The 21829-nt window shown below is 41.4% G+C and overlaps 1 protein-coding gene and 1 non-coding gene across 4 annotated transcripts in view; both read left to right on the forward strand.

Moving 5' to 3' along the window:
• The window catches only part of ASTN2 (astrotactin 2), a 1116661-nt gene that overhangs the window by 725060 nt on the left and 369772 nt on the right, over positions 1 to 21829 (forward strand). The gene's annotated exons all lie outside the window — the stretch shown is intronic.
• On the forward strand, positions 2386 to 2576 carry LOC126010341 (U2 spliceosomal RNA). Its single transcript, XR_007496413.1, has one exon. It is a non-coding gene; the product is annotated as a U2 spliceosomal RNA (small nuclear RNA).

Raw genomic sequence — 21829 nt, forward strand, 5'->3', positions numbered from 1 at the left:
GATTTATTGAGCAGACTGTGGGGGTGGATCTGTAAGGTAAGAAGATAGTACCAAGACTTTGGAATCAATGTGTCTACTTATCAGATGAAGTGTTACTTAAGCAATACATGAAATATGAGTGGGAGTTAATATTTAAGATGTTGAAAGTGGAGACAGGTGTTTTAATTTGATGGCATCAAGAGTTAAAGATGGGTGAGATTGAAGTCAACTATACAGGGGTCCTCAAACTTTTTCAACAGCGGGCCAGTTCACTGTCCCTCAGACCATTGGAGGGTCTGACTATAGTAAAAACAAAACTTATGAACGGATTCTTATGCACACTGCATAGATCTTATTTTGCAATGAAGAAACAAAACAGATACAAATACAATATGTGGCCCGTGGGCCATAGTTTGAGGACCACTGATTGAACAATGCGGAATCGGGAAGATTCAGGGCAGTGAGTGGTAACAGTTTACATGGGTCTTGCAAACTCTTGGAAATGGAAGTTCTTTTATATAAGTAAAAGAAGAGGATGTGTCTTATTTGCATTATATTTTTCAGTTGTGGCTGCATGGGAGATGGATTTCCATAAGGGTAGCAGAGGGAAGTTGGGATGAAGGGGATTAGTTAGGTATCTAAGTGGAAGCCTCAAGTGGGTTTTGGCAGTATTGCCCAGTATGCTGGAAACATCGTGGAAAGGAAAAGGGATGTGGGGAGAAAGTTTTGAAGTCTAATAGGCAAGATTCAAGGAGAAGGAACAACCAAAGGGTAAGATTAAAGAATGTTTCAAGGGCAAGAGAAGTGACTAGAAACCCCAGAGCCATTTACTAGCAAAATTGAGTGCTCCAAATCTCAGCAAAACTTCTTTCTATGACTCAGATGCTAAATCAAACTGAATTCTACTTTTTTGGGGAAAAAAAAACTGTAGAAAATATTTAAGGACAGTCTGGATGAACTAACCCCTTACAAGACTGTACATGCTGATTTTTTATAGTGTTGATAGTTTATAAAATTCTGTCTTGAGCTAGCATCATGAGAGAAAGAGTGCATAAAATCTAGGAGAAAAATGAGAAATTTCTCTTGCCTTTGAGAAAGAAATTGTATAAACTTGCAAGATGACACGCATAATTGAAAAACCATATATGAAAAATTAATTTTCAAAGTAGTGTTCCAAGGAATGCTGGTAGTTTCCAATGAGTTCTCAGGGGAAGCCTTTAGAAAGAACTAGAAATGATTATAGGCTTCTCCAAAGTCCAGGCCTGTGAAATGAACATTAAAATTTGAGCAAAGGACTGTGTCTTTAAGAGGGATAATATCCAAGGAGAGCAATTTCCATAACATTTTCTAAACATCTACAAACCTGCCAGTAGTCCATTTCCTTGGCTAAGAGGAAAAGGATGTAAGGTTAGGAAAACAAATTTTCATAGAGCATGCTCTCCTATGACAAGCATCATCCTATTGCCTGATTTGTTTGTTTGTTTTTTGGGTCACACCCGGTGGCACTCAGGTGTTACTTCTGGCTCTGCGCTCAGAAATTGTTCCTGGCAGGCTCGGCGAACCATATGGGATGCCAGGATTCAAACCTCAGTCAGTCCTGAGTTGGCCGCATGCAAGGCAAACGCCTTACCGCTGTGCTATAACTCTGGCCCCTATTGCCTAATCTTGATGAAGGGATATTTTAGTATATGACAGTAAGTCTGACATTTACATAGCTTCCATGTTCTAAGATGCCTGGTTTTTACAGCATGTGTTGAAAGTGGCTGGAGTGCAATGCAAGATCAAATATAAGAGTTTCTCTTGGCCTCTGTGATGATTAGCTTATTGAAAAAAAAAATAAAGCAATCTAAACTGAGGAGTAAGATATTAGATCCTGAATGGGGCTTTTTAGAATACCAGGATCTCATTTACAAATGGGAGAAAATAGGTTTAAGAGCACAAGGAAAGTCACTACAGAACTCACCATGATTACTGATCTATTAGATTTTTGGGTTTACTTTCCCATTCCAGTGAGTCTGGAAGAGAGTGTGGGCCCACTTCAAGGTCTTTAGGTCATCAGACCATCAGCCCCATCAGGAATTCTCATGATATAGTGAACACTATGTTTTTGATGGTCCATCCTTCCATCTTGAATTGTCTGAATAGTTGGGGTCTCTGCCAGGATCTACTCATGGAGACAAGTCCAGCTGATGCTTAGAAAAAAGGGTAACAATTCCCTGCATCTATGAATAACCTATAACTTGTAGGAACCTTTCTGATAACCTAATCGTCACCCTTATCTTATAAGTTCTACATACTACAGATGGTATTCTTGAAACCAAATAAGCTAGTCAAAAAGAAGTCATTATTGAGAAAATCTTAAGGATGAAGACATATATACTAGAATTAAACCCTATAAACCAACTGCTTATTTTTTTACCTATTGGCTAAGATCAAGTGTAGTATCTGTTCTTATCAATGTAATACCCAATGTGCTGTCTATCTGAGAACAATATATTAAATGGATTTTTGGAGCAAGGAGTTGGAATAGAAACTTGCTCCCTTCACTCCACACATCAATCTGGTATTCCAGCACCTCCAGGAATGGTGCAAAAATAAATAAAAACTATCAATTGGGAAAAGCCCATCCACTATCCAATTACTGGTTAGTTTGTTTTTATGGAACAGAAAAGAAGGGAGCATGAGTGGCCCCACAGACCTCCAGCGGGGTTGCCTCAGGGTTTGCTAGACAGTAAGCAGAGCATGTTTGTTACTGACCATCTCTAGACTCCAGGACCTCCCAAATGGCCATCATTGGATTTAGCATCTCTCATTTCAGACACTCTCTATCTACTCTTTAATTACAATTTCTTCTCAATTATCCCAAGACACCAATCTAGTTTCTTTTCTAGAATCAGATCTGAAAAAGCCATGTGCTGAGTCAGCTGTCAGGCCAGAGCTGACTTGGCACATGACCCAGTGCTAATTTAGTATGTGACCCAATGCAGTAAGTAGGGCATTTGTTTGGCATGTTGCCAACCCAAGTCCAATCCCTAAAATCTCATATGGTCTCCTGAGTAGTGCCAGAAGTAATTCCTGAGGACAGAGCCAGGACTATCACCTGGGATGGCCCCAAAACAAACAAAATAAATAAAAGAAAAGTCAAGGTGGAAAGCTACCTTTCGACTCCCAAAGGCAGGAGGCTTTTGAGTAGCAAAGGCCTCTCTTCCCAACCTCTGATCCTGATGGCTGTGGCTCCTCTGTCCTCCAGGAAGCAGGAGGCTTGACTCCCATGTTTCAGCATCAAAGGCTACTGGCATACCTCACCCACCACCTCTGCCTTTTTTTCCCCTCTCTCCTCTAAATTACTTCAGGGCCAACCCTCCAGAGTAGCCAGCAGGCACCATCCCAGACATATAGCCATATGCCTCATTTCCTGACAGCAACCTGGCCTGGGATTTCAAACTCTGCCAGCTCCAGCGGCCTTCACCTCCTAGGTGACAGCTATACAGCCACTCAACTCCCCTCCCTACCCTGCCCAGCTCCCTACGCCTGAGGGGAGACAGACCTCAGCACTTATTTTCACTCTCTCAAAGAGCAGCCTGGATTTCCATTTACAAAAAAGCATGACTTTTAAATATTCCAAACTCAGTTCACATGGAAAGAGCAAGCTAATTCGGCCCTCACCCTTTGTTCTCCAAGCACACATGGAGAAACTGAGGTCAGGAAGTTACAATGTGCTCAGTGCACACCATGACTTGGGGCCCCACTGTGAAAGAAGGGTAGAGTTTGTGGCTCTTCTCCAGTATGCTATCAGCCTCTGGTTCTGTTGTGAGGCATGCAACTTCTATGTTTCACACAATAGCTGGTGTGAGAGGAACCACTATTCAGTCTTTGCTCTCTAAAGACAGGGAGAGAAATAGAGGCTGGGGGGAAGGTGCCAGATTCCTAACAAAGCAGAGAACTTGGGTAGAAGTTACCCCTATGGCTAATTCTACAGGAACTTGGGCCTTACCTCAGAAACTGTTGCAGGCTGCAGGTTGTCTCTGGTGTGGTTGATATTGAAGACATGGTGACCAAGGCCTGCCAGGTCAGAGATTTACCTACCATATGGAAGATGAAGATGGTAGTTGACAGAGTGAGCATGAGGAACAGTCACAGTCTGAGACAAATCTTTGAGGGGTGAAGATGGGGGAGATATGAGCTGGAAGTAGTAGAGACAAGGATTCAAAAACAGAGAGTTAAAGAATCATCAAGCAGTGATGCGACTAAAGAGTTCAGGAGAGAGATAATGTGTAAAATTACCTCGACTCTCCACGCCCAGGTGGACGAGTCTGACTTAGGATCTGGCATGAAATAAATCAAACCAGACTGAGGGTGAAACATTTATAATTTGGTAGACTTCTACCTTTTTTGGAGAGCAAACTGCCTGCCAGAAATGCCATTTTTATTGAGTACAGAGACCACCCCTGGGTTGGGCAGTAAGGACAGATAGCTCAGGTTATCCTGAGGCAGTCTCACCCAGGTTTACAAGAAAGACAATCTCTGTTTGAGGGAAAATCCAAGTTGTAAACAAATATACAAAGGAAACAGGGATGATCTTTGTTTTAGGTAAAATAATGTGTAACCTACCAATGATGAAAAGTGGGAAATAAGTAAGAGGAGAGACCTACCAAAATAGAGGAAGGAGACCCAATTCTCCTGTAAAAGTCATAGGAAATGTGATTGACAAGAGGAAAGGACAGTGGCCATAAAAGATGGATAGAGCCTGGAGAGAGCTGATGTGAGGACTGGGGTTCATATGGACCTGAATAAACCTGGGGCTTGAGAACACACCAGATTTGATGCAAGCACATAGACAAAGATACCTCTAAGATCCCAAACCCCTCAAGTGATGTTAAACTTCGCTTCTCTGACCTTTTTCCCATGAAATATGGTGGTCTTAATTCCCTATCAAGATGGATCTCAATGTTCATTCATTTAGCTCATGGACAGAGACAAATGCCTCAGCAGTGGGGTGGTATTTGATGGGATTTTTTGTTTTGTTTTTTTTTTTAGCCTTGTCCCTTTCCCATCCTCTTTCATCCCACCTCATTCCTTTTAGGTCAATGTGGCTTATAGATTGTAGGAATTTAGATAAGTATCAGTCAAGAACTCTGATTAAGAAGTCTGGAAAATAAATGTGAGGAAATGTTCCTTGGACAGGCAAGGCTAAGTAAAGTCAGATCTAGAATGGTCCTTTTGCAAAAACCTCATCAAAAAAGGAAATGAAGTGCCAGCAGCAGAAATGTGATCATAGTACTTCAGGAATGACCTACAAAGGATAAGGAGCTCAGGAGAGCTTTACCAGAAAGGTGCTTTACAATCTAGTCTTTTATTACTTACACAGGTTGCACAACCAAGGAGGATGGTTTGGGGTAAGGTGTGGGATTTAAGGATGAGGCACTGCCCACTGATACCCCAGAGACAGACAGGGTCTCTTACAAAAACTGAAGAAAGCTGGCTTTCCTGGGTAGCACCCACTTGCCCTGCAGCCAATTCCCATTTTACTTAGTGATCTGAAAGCTGTGTTTTTTCTAGTGCCTCCCTGGGAGATGCTTCACAGTGAAAGCACTTCTGAATCATTCCTTTCCTTTTTATTCCCTATCCCAGCATTTCCTTCTTTTTGTCCCTTTAATAATGTTCATATATGCCAGCCTCAATATCAAATACTTTAGAAATTTTGATCGGGGGTGCAGGTTGGACCCTGGGGCTACTTCCAAGGTTGTTTGGGGTACTATTTAGTGTGCCAAGAGCAGTCTCATGCAAGGCAATCACCTTGATCCTCCTACTATCTCCCCAGTATTTTTACTTTGCATTCAATTTTTTCAGTTCTACTTGTAAAATTCTCTTTAATGACTTAGTTTTACGAAAAATGAAGGTAGGGTGGGTGGATAAAATGAAAAGAAATCAGGGAAGTGAGAAGGAAATAAATGTATGCCATAGTTCATTAGGTTATGTCTTGGTAACAACCAGCAGAGCAATGTCAAAACTTATGATTTGAGATCTCAACTCTTATTATCCTCCGCACAAAGAGCACAGAAGCAAACAATAGCTCACCATGATTATTATACATGAAAATCCCACTGAAAGTAGGAATTTTCCATATGTCTGCTTAGATTCAGAATGAAGCACACAGGAGGGCTTACGTGCTGTTCAAACACATGCCTGGCGCAGAGTCACAGGGGACCTTTTCTCGTTCTGATGTTTGTGAATCTGGCTGATGAAGTATCATGTGCATGGGTTTCTATGAATTCTAGTGTAGCAAAAAAGATGCTTGGCTCTCATTAATTTTCCTGGAGGTGATGTTATAGACTTAATGAAAATGTATGCTCTTAAGTGGAAATAAAGAATGGCCGAACCTAAATACCCAAACCAAAGTCAACGACAACACAGATGGTGAGAATGGCCCGAGTTCACTGTCACTATATGCCTGAAATACAACTGTGAAAGACTTGGAATTCACGTTGTTCTCAATATAATAAAATGTATGCTCACTGCACTCCCTAAAAGATTGAGCAGGGATGTGGAATCTTCAATTCTCCAAGAACCATAGAACCAAGTATTTCAAAGATCAGTTTGTACAAAACTAGATTTCTCTAGATAAGATTCTAGGGGCTCACAAAGTTGAAGGACAGTACCTAAAATCTTATAAATAGGAAATGAACCAGACTCACAAACCACCATTTGTTGGGTTGCACTGTATTAACTTTGAAAATGTCAAGGCATGGAACTCACCGCCCACAATGTACAAATGGAAACACCAAGGCCAAAGTTCTGTATTGAGAGAATGGCAGAGCAGGTTTGGAGGCTGTTTCTTCCCACACACCTGGAATTGATATAAATGCTACAGTGATTTTAGTTCTAATAAAAGGAAGCAAAGGAAGGTTGGGTTGGCCTTAGCTTCTCTTCAAGGTCATTCCCAAGTCTCTTTATTCATATATATATATATATATATATATATATATATATATATATATATATATATATATATATATATATATATATATATATATATTGGTTTTTGGGTCACACCCAGTGGTGCTCAGGGGTTATTCCTGGCTGTCTGCTCAGAAATAGCTCCTGGCAGGCACGGGGGACCATATGGAACACCGGGATTCAAACCAACCACCTTTGGTCCTGGATCGGCTGCTTGCAAGGCAAATGCTGCTGTGCTATCTCTCAGTTATATTTTTTATCTTGGCAAAATGATTAACTTATCACCTGGAGATACAACTGTAGGTGTTATACTTCAGGGGGCCACCGGATAATCATGAAAGTAGACGAGGACAAAAGTTGGATATTGCATTGCAAGATTGAAGGGCAAAATTTCCTGGAATCCTGATTTGTTGAGTGATTGCAAAGAATTTCTTCTCTGGTTTTTAAGGTTTTCTGACATCTTCTGCAGGACTCAAGGCCACTGTGTCCATGTTGTACCATCTGCCCTCAGATCCTGCTTTTCATTCCTGCCTGCAGTATCATTTTTGGCTGCTTCCCCTTTCTTATGTCTGTGGCTTCTATAAATTATGGTCTTGTCAGGGCTAAGAAGACAAGTTGAGGATTCCAGTCAGATGACTTCCTTCTTTCCATGCATCCTCATTGCCAATAGCTTCATACAGCCTTTTCTACTCATATAATTCTAAGAATCAGCTAGAGCTAGGAGAAGGCTTCACCATCATTTTTTCATTGGGTATGTAAATTTTCATGAATAGGCCACGTAAGCGAGGCATGTTGGGGATCTCTTGACTTGGTGGCTAATTATCAGGTCCTAGAATTAAAGCCTCATCTGTTCCTTGTTCCTGATATTACTCAGTTCATGTTCAATGTGTGCATGAAACCAGGCTCTTACAAGTTTTGTAAAACATGGTGCTTAGGGGCCAGAGTGATAGCACAGTGGGTAGGGTGCATGCAGCTGGTTCAATCTTCAGCATCCCTTATGGTCCTTGGAGCCTGACCAGAATTATTTCTGAGCACAGAGCCAGGAATAAACCCTGAGCTCTGCTGTGTGTGGCCCATATACAAAACAAACAAAAAAAATGAAAAAAAAATAAAAATAAAAGCTAAGTTAGAGAAGTGAGGTGTGTTGTTCAAATTCATCATAGTATATGATGAGTAAATACTTACGGCCTTCCTCTTCATCACTCTGAAGCCTAAACTCCAGATATGTACACTTGCATGTGCTTCTGCTTCAATCATCTCTATCATTCTTAAAAAGCAGGAATGTAAATAATAGTTCAACATCATTCTTTATCCATGACGCCCCTATCTAAAGTAAGAATTTTTATATGTCTTCTTCTAGTCAGAACTCAGTGCACTTGAAACAGTTCAGTACTTTTCAAATGGTAATATGCCCAATACTAACCAAAAGGTCATGATTTAGTAGTATGTTTCAAATGAGCACCTGGGTTCCAGTTTTGAACAAACATCATTGTTTTAAATAAAATGAACATTAAATCCAATGTGAGCCCAGGCTATGCTTGAAACTGGAGAATTATTCTTTCAGTTGCCTGTTTGAAAAATAGAAACCAAGTTGTCCCAATGCCAGTGGGTGGAGAGGGCCACGAAGTTCCAGGTGAGTCTCCCCCCAGGGGGCCTAGTGTAGGTTTGTTAATTCAAATATAAAGTCCACTTGTTGGTTGAGGCCTCCCTCAGCACAGCATGGCATCTCCAGCCTTTTTGGTTGAGTCTGAAGATCTAGGATAATGGTAGAGAAATAATTCACAAGCAGTCAGTTAAAGTTTCATCAGAGTCTGCTCACTTTATTCCCTCATGGCTTCTCTCCACCTTGAGCGTCTGCGCCATGTTTGCCTAACTCCTGTCTTTCTCTCAGGAGCTCTGCCTGTCTCCCTTGCTGCTGTTCTGGCTTTCTGCCTCTTGATGTTCCTCCCCCTCCCCCAGGCAAACTCTCTTATTCTTTATTCAAAATATCCCTCCAACCCAGGTGTGGGTTGGTTTCATCATCCAGCTGGGATTAACATCTCAAAAGAGGTTTAGGTAAAGGCCTTGGGGGAAGGGATACCTGACATAGGGTCTTTGTGACTTTGCAGCAGCCAGATCCCTGGCTGCATAATGGAACCCAGGTTCATTCTCTACATCTTTCTGTCTGACTGTTTTTGCTGACCAAAGTAAAAGTGGGGTGAGGGTGGGGACACCGAGTAATCAAGCCAATGAGGGAAGCAGGTATACTTGGCTCTGTGTCCAGTGCCAGAATCAGGGCCAACTTCTCTCTGCTCTCAACTCCAGCCTCTAATGAATAATGCACAAAATACTTACTATAAGAAAGTTTTGCTTCTGGTTAACCAAAGACAAAGGTAGAAGACAAACTTCTGAAACATTGCTAGAAATTTATTAGGGAGGGGACATGTGCTGGGGTGAAGCTTTTGTTTTTCTTAAGCAACTGAAATATAAGACCCATGCTATCAATACCTACCAGTCTAATTGGGGATACAAAGAAAATAATATTAAGACATGGTAAAAGATGCCCTCTTTTTGTTTCTTTGTTTGGTTATTGGCAATATGGTTTACAGACTATCATTTCTATAAGGAACATTCTGACCACAAAAACAATGAGATATCATCTTACACCAGTGAGACTGGCACACATTACAGGAAGGATGCCTTTTATTTTTAATTTATCTCTATGCCAGGATGGAGCGGTGGAGGGGTCTTTGTGAATTTGATAGAAAATTGCAATCTATTTGAAATAAACCTATCTTCCTTATTATAGTAAGAGAAGAGAGAAAACAGTCACTTTCTTTTAAAAATTTTATTCACAATATTCAAGTTTAAATATATCAAAATGGTCATTTGGTAAGTTAAACAAATTATACTGGACGGGAACAATAGTGGCTATTTATCCATGATGCCCCTATCTAAAGTAAGAATTTTTATGTCTTTTTTTTTTAGAGGAGCATACCTTGTGATACTCAGAAGTTACTCCTCACTATGCTCTCAGGAATCTACTCCTGGCTTGGGGGACCATATGGGATGCTGGGGGTTCGAACCAAGGTCCATCCTAGATCGGCCTCATGCAAGGCAAACACCCTACCGCTGTGTTATCGCTATGGCCCACAGTGATTTGCCTTGCACATGGTCAACCTGGGACTAACCCAGGTTTGATCCCTGACATCCCAGGCACTATTAGCCTGCCAGGAGAATTTCTGAGCACAGATCTGAAAGTAACTCCTGAGCACCACTGGGTGTGACCCAAAAACGAAACAAACAAAAAAAAATAATACAAAATTGGTAATGTGAAAATGGAATTCCTAGACTAGTGAGTTCATAGGAATTATATAAGAGATTAATATATGAAATGTAGATGCTTAAAAGTCCAAGTTTATTACACAGTTCAAATAAATAAGTCTGGGTACCCCATGTATTTTGCTCTTCCTCCTCCTCCCCCTCTCCTTCTCTTCTTTCTGGTCTTGTTCAGCTCTCATCTAGTTACATTGGCCTGGTCTTGCCCTTCCACAATTTTCTCTCCAGTGTACATTTTCCTTGTCTGTAATCTTCTTGCTGTGTTTTCTTAGGACTGAACCCCAGTGATTCTCTGTCATCTTGACTTTTTTTAGTCCAGGGCCCTCATGATGTGCACATGGGTGAAATTCCTGTGTTCAAGTAATTTATCACTGTCTGAGTATTTGTGTCTGCCAAATTCTTCAATCCTTTCTTAAGTCCAAGTTCTAGCCCTGCCTGATTTTTTCTTTAATCTAGGCTTATAAATTGAACCTCATTCTGCTTCTGTCCAGGCATGTGAGCCTAACCTGATTCTGTAGCCCTGCCTGGGCACTCGAGCCCTACCTTATTCTTCTGTCCAGATATCTGAAGGTGAAGAGGTGAAGAGATATCTGCAAGTGATGAGGGAGGAAGAGGAAGAGGGAGGGGGGGCAGAAGGACGGGGATGGATAGAGTAGGAGAGGGAGAAGAGAGAGAGAAGGGGAGAGAGGAAGAGGAAGAGGAGGGAGAATGAGAGGAGAGAAAAATAGAAAGGGAAAGGAGAGAAAGAGGGAGGAGAAGCAGGAGAGGGAATGGGAGAGAGGGAGAGGGAAGGGAGAAAGAAAGGTAGAAGGACTCTGCTTCCGTTTATCTGTTATTCCCATCCTAGTCACTCCATAATTTATACGTGATTGGATACCTTTTGGAGTGTGTGTATGTGTGTCTGTGTGTATGTGTGTGTGTTCAGATTAGAAATGATCACATCAGATCAGATTAAAAGTGATTGGATTAGAAGGACTATAGATTAAGCACTCTATCTGGCATCCACCCCTCAACTCTCAAGGCATCAGTACATAGCACAAGTTGAAATTTCTCCAGTGAACAAAAGCTACTAGGACTGTTTCATTTTTCTTTCTGGTCTTTCTTTTTCTCTCTTCCCACTTCTCCCTTTTCCTCTCTTCCTTTTTTCCGTTTCATCCTCCTCCCCTCATCTGCCCCACTTTTACTCCTCAATCACTCTCCCTCCTTTCCCCTCCCTAGCTCACCTCTTCCTCTCCACTCTCCCCACTTCTTCTCTTCCACTCTCTCTTCCCCTCACCCCCTCTTCTTCACCTATTCCTTCTCCTTTTTCTCCTCCCTCTCTCTTCTTCGACATCTTCCTTTCCTTCCCCCACTCCCTTCTCCACCTCCTCACCATTGCACTTCTATTTTCTGGCAATGAAATCCTTGACTCTGGTCTTTTTCAGGAACAGGGAAACCTCTCTGCATAATCAAGGCATCCAAAATAGAGATGATTTTTCAGGCACTGACATCGCATTATAGTCCAGTGCAGGCAGTAACTCAGGCTGTTCTTAGAGCTCAGAAGGAAAAGTCCAGAGGGAACCTGAGCAACAGATAAGGATAGATTGTAATTAGCACAGTAATTGTAATTAGCAGAGCAATTGTAATTAGCACCGTGATTGTTTGTTCATAATGGGTGCTTCCAAAGTGACTCCAGGCAGTTTGTTCTCCTAAGTATCTTCTGCCATTTCCCCCAGTGATCTTGTTTACACTGCTAATGTACTAATGTGCTTAGCAATCTCTTTTTTAGAAATAAACACTCCAAAGGTACAAGCCAGCCCAGCCAGCCCCTGGCCAAGTGTGATCAAACCTTAATTAATGGAGTCCACCGCACTAAAATTTTACAATATGAGCATTATGATAAGGCAAAGTTGGCCTATTACTCTCTGTAGGAATCACCTCTGAAGGAAGTCATTTGTTAGAGTTATTGTGTTTTCTTAATTACAGAAGAGAGTAGGATGATGCCAAAGGACTGATCTCGAGGTCCAAGATGCTGGTCCAGGCTTCCCCTCACTTGTTCTCACTTGTTATTTAACAAATTTCTTTGGGCATCCAAGGTGTAGGTAGTAAGCACTGGAGGAAGAGAGGTGAAGGAGACAGTTCAAGTCCCTGCACTGAGGCACTACTCATCCTCTGGGTAGGAGAGAGGCAGGGGTGACTACCTGACTACCTGGTAGAGAGGCTGGCTGAGATGTGGAGAATGTACAAGTTGTTAATGATGTGGGGAAAAGCACAGAGGGTCTACTGTATTTTTTTTGTATCATAATATGCACTTTTTTTTCCCCAAAAAAAGTTGGGAGAAAATGTCTGTGCATCTTATGGAGTGAATGTCACCTGAGGCTGAGGAATTCTTGGGGTTCCCAGAAGACTAGAAAAGTACTCGCAACTTAAACTCTGTACATTTGTTAATGACAGTCATATTAATTCCTTTTTTGGGGGGGGGGGGTTCTGGGTCATACCCAGAACACTCAAGGGTTACTCCTGGCTCTGTACTCAGCATAATGATTCTTTTTGTTCGTTCGTTTTCTGTTTTGGGGTCACATCTTGTGATGCTATTCCTGGCTCTATGCTCAGAAATTGCTGCTGGCCGACTCAGGGAACCATATGCAATGCCGGGAGTCGAACCAGGGTCCGTCCTGTGTTGGCTTCATGCAATGCAAACACCCTACCACTGTGCTATCTTTCCAACCCAGTACAATGATTTTTTTATTTGGGGGGGGGTGTCACAATTGGCTGCACTCAGGGGTTACTCCTGGTTCTATGATCAGAAATCGCTCCTGGCAGACTGGGGGACCATATGGGATGGCCGGGATTCCAACCACCAACCTTCTTGCATGCAAGGCAAATGCCTTTCCTCCATGCTATCTCTCGCCCCAGCATAATGATTCTTTTTTTTTAATATTTTATTTTTAATTATGAGAACAATGATGCAGAGAGGACAAGGTAAATTTACAGTGAAAGGACAATCGCTCATAAACAGAGTTCTCAGAAGAAATCCCCTTGCTGACTGCTCAATATTGAACTTACAGTCAAAGAACATTAAGAAAAATAAAGCAGAACCCATGTACAATTACTTTGTCCACAAGTCCCCAGATTGTAGTGCATTATAACATTTCTTAGCAGTACACAAAGCAACTTAAAGCCATGAGATTAATGTGACTTCTTAACTTTGAAGGCATAGTATTTTTATATATTCATGCACATACATATTTGTTTAAGTTAACATAAAAAATTTAAGAGGTTTTTTTTTAAGGGCTAGTCAAAAGGGCACAGTAAAATCGGTGACAAATATTTTTTGCATAAGCCCACCAAAATATGGGGGTCATAGAAAGGAATAGCCTTGGTCTAAATAGAAGGAGACCACTACCCCTGAAGTTTTCTGGCATAAGACCAACTCTAGGCTCCAAGCAAACTAGTTTATTCAATCCAAGTCATTGTCTGTAGTGCCAATACAGTTTTGTTTTTCACGCAGTCCTATTGTTGTCACGTTGACTTCTGATCACTTAACATGGTTGAAATATTAGTTTGTTATGGCTTATTAAATATTTTAGTACACCATTTGCTTTAGAATATTCTTTTCTTGTTTTCCTACTCTAAAATCTATGTTCATCTTATGATCAGGCATGTCTTATAGTATGTATATACTTATGGTATATAGTGAGGCATCAAGGTGTCTTCAGAATTCTGAGAAGATAGGATTGTAAAATAAACCCTGCTAGAGAATGGGTATCTGGTTGAAAAGGGGTGTGTAAATTGTATAGTCAAAGGGACCATTTCTGGTTCTTTCAAGACCCCTCTAAATCAGGAGACATAGTCATACTAAGATTACAGGAGAATTATGACAGGGAGGAAGAGGTGAAGAGAAAAGTCAGGCTAAAATGCTGTGCAAAGTATAAAGGCCTGTGCAAATGTTACTGCTATTTTTCTAACATGAATCCCAGCCTCTGTAAGATTCCCACCTACTCTGTGTGAGTCTGTGCGACTGAACCCCTCTTGATACCCTTGAGATCATGTAAGAATCATGTTTCCCGGCATTGCTTTCAGTGTGTGCCTTCGAGAAAAAAAAAAAAAACTATCCTCAACTCGCATTAATAAGCCCATGCCTGTGTATCAAGAAAATTAATTTTTAAGGAAATATTTCCATTTCAGGGAGATGCCCTGAATGGAAATGTATTTAATACCAATTCTAATAAAAGATATGATCACGGTTTATTAGATGTGAATGAAGACAGAAAACTGCAAGGCCAGTCTAACCTCACCACTGAATGGTGACTATTAATGATAATCTGGTGGAATACCTCGAAGGTGGCTTTTAAGAGTCCAAAATGAACATTTATTTTTATGTCTCATAAGATCCTCCAAGGAGCCCATTAAGCAGGCAGTTAATTAGCAGACATAAGTCAGGAGTTGAAGCTACAGGCTTTTTGGCGAGTCCATCCTTGATTAATTCAGGGTGTTTCTAACCACAATGACAGAACTAACTCTGAACCAGCCAGCTCTCCATTCTCTGGGAAGGGCCTGATGCTTGCCATGCATGACCTTGATGCCCTTTGAACTGGTTTCAGCACTTTCCTAGAGTAGGAAGAAAGAAAAAGATAAGCAGATTAGTATCTAAACATGTCATTTTATGGTTTAGAAAACTAAAATATTATGGGAGGTCACTCAAGTTTCTGTTTATATTTTCTTAGGTGTTTTGGCCACACCCAGCCATGCTCAGGAGTTACTCCTGGCTCTGTACTCAGGATCTGGAGAATTTAGGGGACTATATGAGGTGCCAACAATTGAACCCAGGTCAACTTCAAGCAAGGCAAAAGCCCTACCTGCTGTACCTCCAGCCCTCAAGTTTCTTATTCTTTTTTTGGAGGGAGGGGGTACACCGGTGACACTCAGGAGTTACCCCTGGCTATGTGCTCAGAAATTACTCCTGGATTGGGGGACCCTATGGGAAGTCTCGGGATCGATGGTGGTCTATCCTAGGTTAGTTGTGTGGAAGGCAAAAGCCCTACCACTTGTGCTACTCCTCTGGCCCCTTTTCTTATTCTTTTTTTTTTTTTTTTGGTTTTTGGGCCACACCCGGCGATGTTCAGGGGTTACTCCAGGCTGTCTGCTCAGAAATAGCTCCTGGCAGGCAGGGGGGGGGGGGGGGAGAAACGACACGACCATATGGGACACCAGGATTCGAACCAACCACCTTTGGTCCTGGATCGGCTGCTTGCAAGGCAAACGCCGCTGTGCTATCTCTCCGGGCCTTCTTCTTATTCTTTTTTTTTTTAATTTTTTTTTTTTTTTTTTTTTTTGGTTTTTGGGTCACACCCAGCAATGCTCAGGGGTTATTCCTGGCTCTACGCTCAGAAATCACCCCCGGCAGGCTCGGGGGACCATATGGGATGCCAGGATTTGAACCAGCGACCTTCCGCATGTAAGGCAACCGCCTTACCTCTGTGCTATCTCTCCGGCCCCCTACCTTCTTCTTATTCTTAAGTGACATATAAAGATGTAGTAAAGCCCCAACCAATGAGAATATGAGAACAGGGCCTGAGCAGTGGGTAAGGCAATGTATGCAGTGAGCAAGTACAGTGGGTAAGGCCCAGAGCACAGCTGGTTGTGGCCCAAAAACAAATAAACAAAAAACAATGGGGATAGATGAGCTCAAAGGTTATACAGGTTTCTTGCAGATATATTTGCAAAAGAGATAGAAACAAGTTATTTGGTTTTGTGATATAAACAATATGTGTATTGAATATGTCCTACATGCTAACTTCTGTACTTGATCTTAGCCAAAAGGCTGAGAAGTGATTCAAACTTCTGGAGGTACAAGCTGAGTAAGGAAGTCAAACTTTCATGAAAGGAATAGAATATACTTCCCTTGGATGTTATGCTATCTAAGTCTTCTTCTTCCTTTTTTTTTTTTTTTTGTTTGTTTTTTTGTTTGTTTGTTTTTTAAGGAACTAGTAAAAAGTTGATTTAGGGAAAAGATAATTTAAGGAAAAAGTAAATTCAGGTTGAGTTTTCCATAGTAAGAGAAATTAAATAGTAAGGGATATCACGTTGTGGTGCAGTGTTATGCTTTGGGTATAGCGTAGTGTAACATAAAGACAAGCAACATAGCAATAGCTAAGAGGTTTCTGCCCACTCAGATGTAATTACTGGCATCACCAAGAATATCTGGTAAAAATGGATCAACGAGTATCATTTATAGGTGCGGGTGTGGAGTGTCATAGAGACTTAGTCACTTTCCTGTAATCACATAGTATAAGTCAGAGCCCGACTTACCTGGGTCTTCTTCACTCTGGTGGAGCTTTGCACAACTGATTCAGTGCTGATATAGATACTGCTAGAGTCCAGACTCGAAGGAGACCATACAACTGGAATAAAACTTAATACTTGAATCTGTCTGCCAAAAAGCCCCACCCAAGGTCATGAAGATAATTATATACTAGGGAAGGGAATCTTGGAAGGTTCCAGTTTTCTTTTTTTTTTTTTTTTTGTGGTTTTTGGGTCACACCCGGCAGTGCTCAGGGGTTATTCCTGGCTCCAGGCTCAGAAATTGCTCCTGGCAGGCACGGGGGACCATATGGGGCGCCGGGATTCAAACCGATGACCTCCTGCATGAAAGGCAAATGCCTTACCTCCATGCTATCTCTCCGGCCCCGGTTCCAGTTTTCTTATGATCCTTAAAATGTTTGGCTATTGTCTAGGGGTACCTTTCTACTGCTTCCTTGTCCTTCCCGATTGACCACCTGGTTATGGCCAGGTAGCTTGGGGCGGTGCTAATGGAAATAGGCTTGTGGAGACCTAGTATGTGGCTTACACCATGTGGTTTTTAAAAAATGGCATCTCTCCCTGCTCAGAACCTGAGAAGAAGCCTGCCATGTGGCCTTTACAAAATGGCGTCCCTCCTTGTTCAGAACCCAGGTCCCAACAGTACAAGAAAACACTGTATTTGAATACATCTCAGTTTGGTTGGGGGCTAAATCTTAAGAGCAGGTGTTTTTTCAGCCAGCATAAAATTGGCTATCCTGAGGCGTGAGAGAACTGGAGATAGATTGCCCTCCTTTCTTTTTCCTTCCCAATTGATGCTTCTCCACGTCTGTTAAGAATCTTTATAAATAAAGCTTTCAATTTTAAAATGACTTCGATTTATATGTGAATGGCAAAGACTGTATGGAATTCTCATTTATCCTACATCAATTGCCCTTAGGATCATTAGTTTAGCTTGGTCCATTTGTTACAATGAATGAGCTAATATTGATACTATATTATTCATTAAAATGAATATTTAATTTGGATTAATTTAACTTTACCAAAAGTCTTTTTTTTTTTTTTTTTTTTTTTGAGAAGGAGGAGGCCTTGCCGTGCTGGGGATCTTACCTGAGAATTTGGGATACAAGGCATGGCTCTAGCCCTTTGAGAAAACTCCCCAGCCCTAAAGTCCTTTTCGGATTTAAGATCCTGCTCATTCTGTGACTGGCAAAGAAACATTGTGCCAGATAATGTCAATTTTACAGGAAGACTTTATTCAAGGTTATGGCATAAGGGGAAATATGACTGAACTGAATTCCATTGAAGTAAAGTCTGGTTAGATTTTAAAGCTGGGGTAAGTAAGTAAAAAAGGACCAGATAAATTCCTGGGAAGGTGGACATGCCATAACACATTGCAACTATCCTTGAATCTACCTCTTCATTCCTCCCTCCTTCCTTTCCTTCCTTCCTTCTCTCCCTCCTTCCCTCCCTCCCTCCTTCCCTCCCTCCCTCCCCTCCTTCCCTCCTTCCTTCCTTCCTTCCTTCCTTCCTTCCTTCCTTCCTTCCTTCCTTCCTTCCTTCCTTCCTTTCTTCCTTCCTTTCTTCCCTCCCTTTTTCCTTCTCAATTTATTTCTCCCTTTCTTTTTATTTTGGGGCCATATCCATATCCTGCAATGCTTAGGGACTACTCCTGGCTCTGCACTCATGATTTACTCTCTTGGTGGGGCTTAGTGGCCCAGGAATTGAACCTGGATTGGCTCTATGAAAAGCAAGGGCCTACCAACTATATTATCTCTCCAGAACCTCTACTATTTTTCCTTATGATTGTATTGGTAGGAGACTTCAAGCTCCCTGGGAAGGACTTTCCTCGGTAATAAAATTACCAAGGCTTTTTCAAACTATGTGTATGTTAAGAAAATAGAGAATGAATTTACAGTAACAACTGATGTATGAAGAATGCTTCCAGAAAATGAATGTTAATGGCCAGAGTTAGGAAGAAGCCTGTCTGGACTTGGGTCAGATTGAGGAGGCCCCCGTCTGTCTTGGTCACTAATTTATATTTCATCACCTGTCCTCTTAAGAGTCTCCTAGACCAATATTATTCTAGAACTAGAATTATTTATTTATTTATTTATTCATTCTTTTTCTTACTTTGATTTTGGGGCAAAAATATTAAAATAGCAGTGCTCAAGGTTTACTCCTGGCTCTGAGCTCAGTAATCACTATTAGTAGGGTTTGGGGTACCATATGGGGTGCCAGGAATTGAATCTGGGTAAGCTGTATGCAAAGTAAGTACCCTACCCACTGTATTATCACTCTCACCCTTCCATATTTATTTCTATTACTTTCTCCCTCCTTATCTCTCTGAAACTCACATTTCTATTCATTTCCTGTATTTCTGTTCAGTACTTACATCATTTGAAGCAAATAAAAGCAAATACTATTTTTACATTTCTCACATAAAACATTATTTTTCACCATCACCCCTGTCAGTACTTAGTGATTTCTCTTCTAATTGATTGCTTAGAGAGAAATAGTAGAGCAGGTAGGGGCACTTGTCTTATATACGGTTGAACTGGGTTTATTTTCATCCTTGACATCCTGCATGATCCTCAGCTCCATGAGGAATGATTCCTTAAAACAGTCAGGAGTAAACATTAGCAAAGTGTTTCCATAGAAAATACCCTCAATAATGACACAAAGAACATTCTGATGTGGGGTCCCATTCGGTAAGTGCTTTTAGAGAATTTGTGAAATTCTCACCAGGATGAGATCTGGATCCCAGAGAGATTTTGCAAGCTGGGTTGGGGAAATAGACATGACGCCTTCTTAGGCTATTGGTAATCACCTGGGTTATTTCACCTTTCTGGTTTGTCACTTCAAAAAAATAAATAAACAAAAATAAAAAAATCTTACAAATCTCATTGTCTTGAGTCAATAAAAAGATTTAAAAGGATCCTAGTCCCAGGAAAAGCAGAATGATAATAGTAGCAATGACTCTGACAGACAACACTGGAAGCCATTTTACCTTTATTCAATCCCGGCTAGTTATCAAATATTTACTAAACATCAGTTGTAGAATGGAAATATAAAATTAACCATGAGTTTTGTGAGGCTGCCTCAGGCACCGTGTTTCTAACCCCTCAGGCCAACAGGTCTGTTGAAGCTTGGTAGCAGTGAAGAAATAATACACAGCAGTCAGAAAAGATACTCACCGGAGTCAGCTCTCTCTGTCATGTGTTGTCTAAGTGCCATGTGCTTTCTCTGGAGTCCAAAGCCAGGCTCTTTCTTTATTATCCAGAACTCCACCCACCAGGGTTGGGAAAGGCTCTGTAATCCTAGTAGGTTTTTACATACCAAAAGAAGAGTTTAGGGAAAAAGGAAGTGGAAGGAGGGGTGACAACCAGCCACTGCTCTAAAAAACCAAAATGCAACAGTGAACAAAGATCATTGAACTCTGCTTTCCTGGGCTATATTCTAGTAAGGGGGACAGTCTACAAGCAAATTAATTTGGACTCCTGTATACACACAAGGGGTGAACATAGGACAGAAGAGTAAGGTGTGAGCAGGAGGGGTCTCTACCAAATATAGGCTGGACAAGAGAGACCTTTTTGAAAAGGTTATGGTACATATACTTAACAGAGAGACTGTGATCTCTGAATACAGTTAATGGAATTCGTGAGTCGCTAGGATAGTAATTAGGATTTTCTCTAAGTGAGAAGAAAGAGAAGCCAGAATCTGGTTGGAGCAAAAGAGGACTCTGATCTCACTCCCTTGTATTTGAAAAAGACCACTCCATCTGGGCTGTAAAGAGATTTTTGATGGGTAGGGCAGAGGGTTGAAAATCAGTTCCAAAGTATTTTCAGTAGCTCAGGTGGGGGACTACAGAGCATAGACAGAGGTGAGAGTTGGGCAGATTTGGGGTAGGGCATGGTAGGGCAACAGAATTTACTGATGTGGGAATGAGGAAAGCTATGGAGGCAAGGCAGGCAAGTTTGGCTTCCTGCTTTTTGCCTGAGTGGTTGAGCAGATGGATGCATCACAGATGAAAATGAAAAAGACCCTAGAAGAAGAAGGCGTAAGAGTGTGTGTGGGGGGGGGGGTGGGAAGAGGCTGGTTAAGAGAAATTCAATGTTAATGATACTGTAAAATGAACTTGAATGTGAGGAACTTTAATCATTGATGGAAGTGAACAGTGGTGGGCAGAATCTGGTTATGTTTAATATCCATTCTTATGAAGATTACAGAGAACCAGTGGCTATCCTCATCCAGAAGAGAAACTAAACTTGAGATGCAATTTTTTAATTATTTAGCATCTAGGTCATAGGAAATAATGAGTGGAGATGAACTCCGTTGGGAGTAGAGAGAAACAAAGAGAATCTGCTCTGAACACCAGGGTTCTCATATCCAAATCAGACATAGTCAGAGCAAAGAGCTGACATAGAAAGATGCGTAGGTAGGTGCCGCTCCTGACTCATTCTATAACATGCAAACACATTTCTCAACATGATTCAGTTTATGAATAAGTAAACAATGGAACCAGGTTTGAAAGTTAGGCAGTCTGTCTGCAACTTCATTTCCAAATACCCATCTCTCCCCTCCTCACAACCCACATTCATATACATATTCTACCCCTGGACCAGGCTGAAGAACATGAGAATGATGACAGCAGGCAGGTGGGAGGAAAATAAAATAGCCCCTGCTAGAATTTAATTAAAAACATAGGGTGTTTTGCATGTGTTGGAGCCCCAAACTACCTTGACCAATAACCCAGAGCTGCCTAATAATGTGTGTGAAGATAATAACTGCTATTAGCAGAATACCAGTGGGTCAGTGCAAAGTGCTTCCAATGCTGAATCTCCAAAAAGCCTTTCTCTCCTTGGCTATTGGAGGAGAATCAAGGGAATAGCCAGTATGCATATAAAATCTGAGGGTTAGAGGTGAGAAAGGGGCAGCACAAGACTTTCTCTGTTCCATCAGTATAACTTTAGGATCCCCTGGCACTGAAGGAAAGGAGAAACAGCAACATGGCTTCCCAGTGGAGGAGATGGAGGTTTAATCTCTGATTCTGTGCAAGGACATCTAAAACTTGGTTGTTCAATCAGCCTCAAGTTTCTGTAACTGTGAAAGTGATGAGATAGTCCACTGGCTACTTTTCCTCTGAAATACTTGCAACCCCTAAAGGAATTTTCTGTGTGTGACTATTCTATGGCTAACTTCCTTCCTAAAAATGAGGCCTAGGATCATCTTTGACTATTAAATACTTCTAAATTACCAAGTTCTTTGGGGCCAGAGTGGCAGCACAGTGGTAGGG

The sequence above is a fragment of the Suncus etruscus genome, chromosome 5, assembly GCF_024139225.1.
Source record: "Suncus etruscus isolate mSunEtr1 chromosome 5, mSunEtr1.pri.cur, whole genome shotgun sequence".
Taxonomy (NCBI): domain Eukaryota; kingdom Metazoa; phylum Chordata; class Mammalia; order Eulipotyphla; family Soricidae; genus Suncus; species Suncus etruscus.